Source organism: Artemia sp. Qi Xiang Cuo, chromosome 8 (genome assembly GCF_049724085.1).
Source record: "Artemia sp. Qi Xiang Cuo chromosome 8, ASM4972408v1, whole genome shotgun sequence".
Taxonomy (NCBI): domain Eukaryota; kingdom Metazoa; phylum Arthropoda; class Branchiopoda; order Anostraca; family Artemiidae; genus Artemia; species Artemia sp. Qi Xiang Cuo.
In genome coordinates, this window is record NC_142801.1 from 70094662 (window position 1) to 70104350 (window position 9689).

Sequence of the window (9689 nt, forward strand, 5' to 3'; positions counted from 1 at the left end):
AAACAAGTTTTGCTATTTGATGGTATATATATATATATTTTGAGGGATTTACTGCAATTAGTCGAATTGTTATTCAATTAGCTAATGTTTATATATATTAATTAAAAAAACTTTTCCCACAAAATAAGCTTTTCAAAAAAAAGTAAAGAACTCCATTAAACCAAAAATGAACAAAAATATAATCAAATAATCTACCAAGCATACAACTGCCACAAATCAGTATCAATAAATAAATGAAACCCAAAACAAACAGAAATTAAAATAAATAACAGAGTCAAACTCAAAACGAGCAGGAAATAATATGAGTAGGGTTCTAAACCCTATGCTTTCTAAAAGCCAGAATATAATTTGTACTTCACTGAAAAAATTCAAATGAATTTACTGAAAACAAATGTGCATTGTCAGTTCAATATACATATGCTGATGTTTATTATTTAGAGTTTTTTTTTTTTTTTAATAAATGGAGATTTTTATTACATAACTAATATATACAAAAAAGCACGAAGTCCAGTATTCTGGGCCATTACACATATGCATTGGGTTACCACATCTTCCAACTACCAACATATCAACACAGCATTATAATTATAATTCTGCTTGAGAAAAAAAAAAAAAAATGAAAACTCATGCTCATACAGGCAATGACGTCTTAACTGGCAAAGTAAATCAGTCCTATCTGACTCATTTTTCAACAAAGAAGGCAGCCATTCCACAGTGCTGGAAGAGCAGGGCGACTGGAAAATACCAACCTCGTCGACACCCTCAGTGGTCTCCTATTCTGGCATACCTGTCTAGTTCCATAACTGTGAAAATCCGCAGCAGTAGAAAACATATTCCAAAAGCAAAACGGGATAATATGATTAATAATATCAAACACAAACAAAACCTTATAAAAGTTACTTAATCCAGAGAACGGCAGTATTTGGACGCGAAAATAAATGGATCTTACAGAAGTTCGGCTCTGTAATTATTTTTTGATTTCTTAAAGTTATAAAAGTGAAAACATTTAAAAGAATTTTTTTCAGTAAAGTACAAATTATATTCTGGCTTTAGAAAGCATGGGGTTTAGAACCCTACTCATATTAATTTCTGCTCGTTTTGAGTTTGACTCGTGTTATTTATTTCAATTTCTGTTTGTTTTGGGTTTCATTTATGTATTGCTACTCATTTGTGGTAGTTGTATGCTTGGTAGATTATTTGATTCAATTTTTGTTCATTTTTGGTTTAATGCTTTACTCTTTTTTGAAAAACTTATGTTATGGAAAAAGTTCGTTTAATTAATTTATGCTTGTTTCATATTGACATAGTCTTTTTCAGGAAGAAAGACTGAGCCTCTTCTAAAGTTAAACAATCACCCCTTCCATAAAAACCTTTAATACCCCCTGGGCATAACTTACAAACCTTTCCCCTAATCTCTGGGGTTTGTTTCAACCCAAAAGACTTGTAATATGATATTAAGATTTTTGAATAGAATGGCTATCTCAAAATTTTTTATTAGATATATTTCGGGACAATATGACGTGTTTGTGGGTGTGCGTGTGGGGGTGGGGGATAGCTGCCGTTTGATCACTTTGACTCTTAAAAAGAGCACTAGAGCGCCTGATTGCGAATCCAATGAGCATCCTCCGAAGTTTATATGATCACACTTTCTTTAAAACCTTATATGCCCCTAGGGCATAACTTACAACCCTTGTCCTGAGGGCTGGGGGGATTTAAAAAAAAAAAACATATTTTACAGACCTTTCTGATACGCTGAACAAAATGGCTATCTGAAAATTTTGATTGTAGGCCTAAGTGTTCGGGGAAATGATGGGCATGGGAGGGGGGGGGGCAGTTGCCCTCTGATCACTTTCGACTAACAAAAAAGGCACTATTCGTCTCAATTTCCAAAAGAATGAGCCCTTTTTGAAGCTTCTACGGCAAAACTTTCTATAAAAAACCTTATATGCCCTAAGGCCATAATTTAGGACCCTTGTCCTGAAGGCTATGGGGGGAGAGTTGTCATCCTCAAAGACATAATTTCCAGACCTTTCATCTACGCTGAACAAAATGGCCATATAAAAATGTTGATCGGAAATGTTTGGGAAGATGATGGGCATGGGGCGGGGGTGATTCTTACTCCGATTACTTTCGACTATTAAAAATGACAATAGCCCTCCCAATGTCCAATCCAATGACCCCTGTTTGAAGTTTCTACGAAAACGCTTTCTATAAAACTATAATATGCCCCAAGGGCATAATCTTAGCCCTGAGGGCTGTAGGGGGTTGTCATACTCAAAAACATAATTTCCGGACCCTTCAACTGCGTTCAACAAAATGTCTATATTAAAATGTTGATCGGAAGTGCTTGGGGAAATGATGGGCGTAGCGGGGGGCATTTGTTCTCTGATCGCTTTTGACTATTAATAAGGGCACTAGCCATCTCAATTCGCAATTGAATGAACCCTTTTTGAAGTTTCTACGGTACGCGTTCTATAAAAACCTTATATGGCTCCGGGGCATAACTTACAACCTTAACCATGAGGGCTGTAGGAGGGGGGGGGGTCTCATACTCAAAAACATAATTTCAATTCAACTGGCTAGACGAATCTTAAAACCCGAAGCGACCGAAGAACTTAGGGGCGAACTAACACTTCAGCCATTCGAAGATGAAAAGAACTTTGTGCTACTGTTACAGACAGTTGGGAGTGACGAGATTGTCGACGGTCTCGAGTCAGTTGACGAGCTTCCAAAACGCTCGTTCATCCAGCTTGTCTGGAAGCATTATTCTGCGGCCGCAAGATATGTCCTTAAGCAAATACTCAGCGGAAAATTTTTTACACTTCTTGAAAGCTTTAACTTTTCTGCATCCTGATAAAGTTTCAAAACCAGTTTCTGCTCAGCGTTTATACCCATCGCGACGCAAAAGGACAAGCATGTTGACAAGTTTAAGCTAGTCCAGTTATCTGGACTCCCACCAGAGCCAGGAAGGATCGACGACAAGTGGAAAAACGTGATCCAGGGAGAAGAATATCAAAACTTGTCTGAAGTCGTAAAAAATGCTTTGACCATTTGACACGGGTCTGCCAGCATTAAGCGGGGTTTCTCCCTTTCCGGGGGAGTTCTCAGTGACGATAGAGCTTCGATGAATGAGCGAACTTGGAAAAGTTCGGTCATTCAAGCATTGAAAAGAAGGACATGGTTGAGATACAGCTAGCGCAGGCCATGATAGATGGGAGTCTGTCGATGCGTACTGAACAAATAAAGGTAGCTGCTACTCTTATTACCACTTGGCCTCTGGTCATGGAAAGGTGTCTTAGTCAATTTTTTTCCTTAGTCAAGTGTCATTTGCTGTTTTGTCACTAATTTTTCTTTCAAAAGCTTACTAAAAACTGAGTTTTGTGATCTATTTTGTGTCCAGAATGGTCCCTAGAGAGGTCCCTTTTTTCGGCTAAAAAAAGGTCCCTAAGTCCCTATTTTTTGCCACCTGAACCTGTGGCAGCCCTGATACATACATATACATATATATATATATATATATATATATATATATATATATATATATATATATATATATATATATATATATATATATATATATATATATATATATATATATATATATATATATATATATAATATTATTATATATATATATATATATATATATATATATATATATATATATATATATATATATATATAAAGTCGATATACAAAATCGATTGCAATTTACCCCTCTTTCCGTGTTAACAATACGATCAGTGTTTCCGACCACTTACCTGTGTCGAATACGTTCCGCGTTGGCTGGAGTAATCCTTGCATTCTACACAAGAATAATAACCGCTGGGTCATGAAACAAGAGTGGGAAAAAATTGATGTATCTTCCTACCATTCAGTGTGTGACAACATATTGTCTAAAAATGCCTTACCCCCTATTGCAGCCTAGATCAGGCTTAAGTCAGGCTGTCATGCAGTTGTCGCTGACTACCTGTTGCTCTGAAATAGTGCACGCGTTGAGAGTGGCAGAAATGACGACTGTGCCTACGAGAAAAGTGCGGATCGGATCCGAAATACCTAAGTGGAATGAAAACCCCGAGCTTTGTGAAGCCTTTCGTCGGTCACGGTTTTGGTTTCCGCTGTGGTGTGACAATTGTAGGCCTAAAGTGGGCACAGTTAATGAAATTAGGTTGTATACGAAACGCAAATTCGCTAAATGTTTTGCTCAGCACCGTGCTCGTATTATAAAAAATAGCAGTGCTCGTATCGAAATCAACCCCTCCCTGGTTTGGAGATTTGTGAAAAATTACAGAAGTGATAAGCGTTCCGACCCTCCCTATACAAGCCCCTCGGAGGAAGAGTGGACTGACTACTACACTTCCGATTTCTCTGCACCTGATCCTCAGCTTGAACAGGCTTTCGAAAAGGAATTCGACAAAAGGCTCTCTGAGCCTACCGTAAGTACGGGTTTTGTAGTATCCGTCTTCAGTGTTTGTGATGCCATCAATAAAGTAAAAAAGAAATATTCAAAGGGAGATGATGACATCAGTGGCTTACATCTAGTGAATGGCAGTCCGTTGCTATTTGAGCGCTTAACTCTACTTTACCAAAGGATTTTTTAATGTGGTTTAGTGCCCCATTCGTTTTGTGTCAGTATCATCACTCCAGTTATGAAAAAGGGAAAGGATCCATCTCAGTGCAGTCCGCATAGACCAATTACTGTCGGCCCGGTTTTGTGTAGAATTTTAGAAATTCTGGTTATTGAGAAAATAAACCGTGTGTGTTATACACCCAGCAACCAGTTTGGGTTCAAAAAGAGTAGCAGTAGAGAACATGTGTATCACCTCATCGGTAATGTCCTCCTCGAGTGTGATCGGACCAATGAATCTATCATTATTGCGGGTTTAGATGTAAGTCGAGCGTTCGACTCCGGTCTTCATAGCCAGCTGTTGTTGAGTGCAAATAACCGTTGTCTTGACAAGTCGGTAGTCCTCACTTTCCGTAATTTATATCGAAAACTTAAAGTGAAGGTCAAGATTAGTCTACTGGGTGGGATGAAAATTTCCTCTAATATTATCCCAGTCCGAAAAGGGATCCGTCAAGGAGCTATTTCTTCGCCACCTTTTTACAATAACAGTATAGTTGAAGCTCAGCAAGTAGTTAAGCCTAGTTTTCTGTATCTTGGTCTAGATTTGTCATTATTGAATTACGCTGCTGATATTCTGAATTTAAGTCGTTCTTCTTCCCGTTTTGAAGATAATTTTGTGGCGCTGAAAAGCTCATATGAGAAAATTGGTCTGTCTTTCAATGAGACTAAAACTGAGTTTATTTTGTTTAATCGTAAAGGAAGTGATCCGTTCCTCGAAGTAAAACTTGGTGACAAAATAGTAAAACCGTCACCAAGCACAGTGTACCTTGGTCTCCCTATTGGTTGGGATGTTAAGTCGACACGTTCTTTGTTAATCGATGATTTTTCTAGCAATATATATATTCATTTATGCCCGCTTAAAATGGAGAAATGGAGAAAAAAAAAGCGGAGTACAAAATGAAACAAAAAAAGAAGAAAAACATGTTCAACACTAAAAATTAAATACAGGTATTTCATTCACTGAAACAGTTGAGTCAGCGGTGAGTCGTAGAGTTTACTGAGGGATCGTCTTGAGGCTCTCCGTTCTAGATCAATCACCTTGGTTGATGGATCAAGGATTCCATATATGGATGAGATCTCCGTGGTAGAAAATCTCAGTGGAAGTCTCAGCAAAAATTTTGCAAATCTGTAGTACGTGGTTCGTATTTTTCGACGCTCGGTGAGGGACAACATTTCCCACAAGGGTGATATATACCAGATGGCAGGAGAGACGACGGCGTTGAATAGTTTTGACTTAATAAATCGATTAAATGACCACTTGCATTTGACAGCTTTTCCATATGCTGAGCGGATAGATTTACAGACTGATTCAGCCAACAAGCCTCTAGTCGACCTAGGCGTCTGGCCATACGTGATACCAAGGTAATTTAGGGACTGGGACTGCTGGATTCCGATACCGTCAAGGACAAGATTGGAATTGGTCGAGTTGGTGTCGCTAAAAACGATAAATTCGGTTTTCTCTATGTTGACTCGTAGTCCTATTCTTCTGTATAGGGTCACTAAAAGACGAAGATTCTCTTGTAGACCCCTCAGCGTGCTGCTTAGGAGCAACAAGTCATCTGCATAAGAAATGAAACTTAGATCCAAGCCCTCCAAAAAGAAGGTCCCACAAACAAATATAGTAACAGAGTAAATCGCAGAATTAAAGATGATGGGGCTTAGAGCAGATCCTTACCGAACTCCTTTGAAGAGCCGAATGGGTTCGGAAAGCTTTTGCTTGCGGTGACCGGCGATTGTTTCCAATCCCAAAGCTAGACGAATATGCGTGTGGGAATACCAGTCATGGAGAACAAGGACAATGCGGGGGTCGACTCCTGAATCTAAGAGGCACCACAGTGCCTGCGATTGGACGACAGAATCGAACGCAGTGGAAATGTCGACACTGCAGGCAAAGAGTGGCTCTTTAACTAAAGATGTAGACCTCATTATTCTTCTTAGTAGCCGATGGGCGTGTCCACAGCCCAACCCATTTCTGAATCCAAGTTGTTTGTCTACCATTAGAGCGTGCGACGTAATATGGGGCAACAGTACCTTCTCAAATACTTTGCTGATAACCGATGAAACTGAGATTGGTCTGCAGCTTTTACAAAGCAAGGGATCTCGATTCTTTTTCAGAATATTGGATGTGCGGCAACAATGAAAGTTGGCAGGTGTGAGTCCCTGCTCGATGCTCATTTGGAATAGTAAGGCTAAGTACTCATGTAGACGTTCTGTGCCGTGCTGTAAGTGCCTCGGAGTGATCCCATCGAGCCCTGGAGACTTGTTCTTTTTCAATTTTCTCACATTTATCTCAATATGCCATTTAGAAACAATGACATCAGTGCGGCGGAGTTTTGCGCTGATTAATTGCCTATCTAACTTAGATTTATATACGGAGTCCAGCTCGTTGGGTGGTGGCGCAAACACGTCCTTGTAATGGTTTACCCAACTTTCATCGGGAATGGGACTTTGCACATCAGCGTCGGCCCTGTTAGATTTGAATCGCTTCCATAAGATGTTTGGGTCACTCCTGCAATCACAAGACAACTTCTCCACTTGCTGGACTTGCATATTCTCGACAGTACGTTTGAATTCTTTTTTGGCACGTCGAAAGCACTGAAAAACTACTCCAGAGAGGGGTTTGTCGCAGTCCTTCCACAATTCGTACCAGAACTTGGATCTCTTCTTGGCAAACTTGACATTTGGGTTATCTCATCCCTTTTAACGAGTGTTGGGGTACACTTTTGCCACTGGAACAGCGGCAGATTCCGCAAGCTTCATTGAATGAACAATTTCGGAGCAAAAGATGTTCAGGGCTAGTCTGTCTTCATTTTGGCCATGAGTAAGCAGGTGGAACGGTACTTTGATTTTAGCAAGAGTTGAGTCAAGAATATCTTTGTACAAGGACTGATCTATCCTTTGCCATTCACTCTTGATAAACCATGATCGCCCGAGGCATCGCTTGTACGTGGAGAATCGTACCATTAAGCTAATCCCAAGGTTATCGCTACAATTGTGTTCCGAGTCAACAATGGCTTTAATCCCGGTCGGAAGTAGGAAATTTACGAAAAATTGATCGATATCTGATGTAGCCAGGGATGCGCTGTGGACAAACGTGAAGGACTGGGATTTTGGAACCGGGGCCATAGCTTCTGGCAGACACCCCCTTAATATGGTGAAAAAACGATCATCATCCAGAAGCTGACAGTTGAAGTCCCCACAGATAATAATTTTTTCTGACTATATAGTCAGAAAAAATATAGTCATATAGTCACAGATATGACAGATATAGTCATATCTGTCGACTATATAGTCATATAGTCGACAGATTTGGGCCCAGCTGTTTTCGGCGATCGTTACACCACATGTGCTAGCGCTCTCTACTTTTTGGGCTATTTTATCTGATAAAAATAAACGCACGGTGCATTCTTGCTTCTTCCGGTTTTGTAAATTTCTCTTGCGAGTGCCTCCTTGGAAGTGTAACACAGCGATTATTAACCGTTTCAATATACCCGACCCGTACACGGTTGTTCAGAAAAGAGTAGAGAGGTTATATACGACTTAACGGGAAATGAACTTTGTGATGCTCTGCGATATTCGTGTTTATCTGTGGTCCTGTATATATATATACCTCTGCGTATTTTTATTTGTTATTGCTCTTTTTTTCTTTCTTTTACCATTTTTTACTCCACTAGTGACGTTTTGTCTGTATTTAGTGGGAAATAAAATTCGTTCATTCATTCATTTATATATATATATATATATATATATATATATATATATATATATATATATATATATATATATATATATATATTTATTTATTAGTACCAAAATACGGTAAGCTTTAACAAGCTTGTCGCATTACACAATTATAAAAAAGTCTATGAATATCATGAATCAGCTAATACAAAAGTAAAAATATTCTCAAAACGGATTGTGATAAGACCTAGTATAGAAATCTGTAGAGGTTAAACTACTTTTGAAAGACTGGACCGTGGTACTTGCAACTATTATCGATGGAAGTGAATTCCAAGTCTTCTATACTCCGGCTAGACAAAGAGTTTGGGCCTAATATTTTCTGTGAGCATGGTAGGTAAATTTTGTGTTGGTGTTGACGGGTACTACTGTATTCTGTAAAAGTGAAAAAGTGAGTTGGAGTGGTATTATCAATGTTCCTAACGATGCGGAATGTATTGATTACGTCACCTCTATCACAACAGAACTGAAGACTAGGCAACTGTAGTCTCTGCATTCTCTGGTGGTAAGGTGGATGTCTCAGGTAAGGTATGAGTTTGGTGGCCCTACGTTGCACTCTCTCAACCCTCTCTCTATCTTGCTTATTAAGGGGATACCATACTGATGAGCAATACTCAAGTATTGGACGTAGAGTGGATACATAAAGTGAAATCAATGAACGAAGAATCAACTTAGAAAATGTACGCTTTAAACGTAGTAATTGGTAATTTGCCTTATGGGTGATATACGATACATGTTTATCAAATTTGAAACTTGAATCAAAGCAAACCCGAAGGTCCCGAACATATTCCACACTTGAAATTGATTTACCATCAACAAAGTAATGGTAATGTTGAGGGAGTCTACGCAAATAGTGCACAACATTGCACTTGGTTTTATTAATGAACATAGAGTTTGTAGTACATCACTGGCCCAGAGCAACCAAATCCTTTTGAAGTAAAGAAATCTCATGTTCACTCATGACTGACCTGTAGACTTTCACGTCATCTGCAAACATTTTCAAGGTTGAATTCGTAACAACACCTGGAAAATCATTGATAAAAAGGCAGAAGATTACTGGCCCAAGACAACTGCCTTGTGGAACTCCACTTATGACAGACATAGGTGATGACAGAACATCACATCACACATAGACAAACACAGAGACATACAAATACACATACACATACACATACACATGCACATACACATACACATGCACATGCACATTCACATGCACATGCATATGCACATACACATGCACATACACTTGCACATACACATACACATGCACATGCACATGCACATGCACATACACATGCACATGCACATGCACATACACATA

General features: G+C 38.9%; 1 protein-coding gene across 1 annotated transcript in view; it reads left to right on the forward strand.

The window, feature by feature from the left end:
• The window catches only part of Idh3b (isocitrate dehydrogenase [NAD] subunit beta, mitochondrial), a 302997-nt gene that overhangs the window by 74292 nt on the left and 219016 nt on the right, over window positions 1–9689 (forward strand). The window lies entirely within an intron of this gene.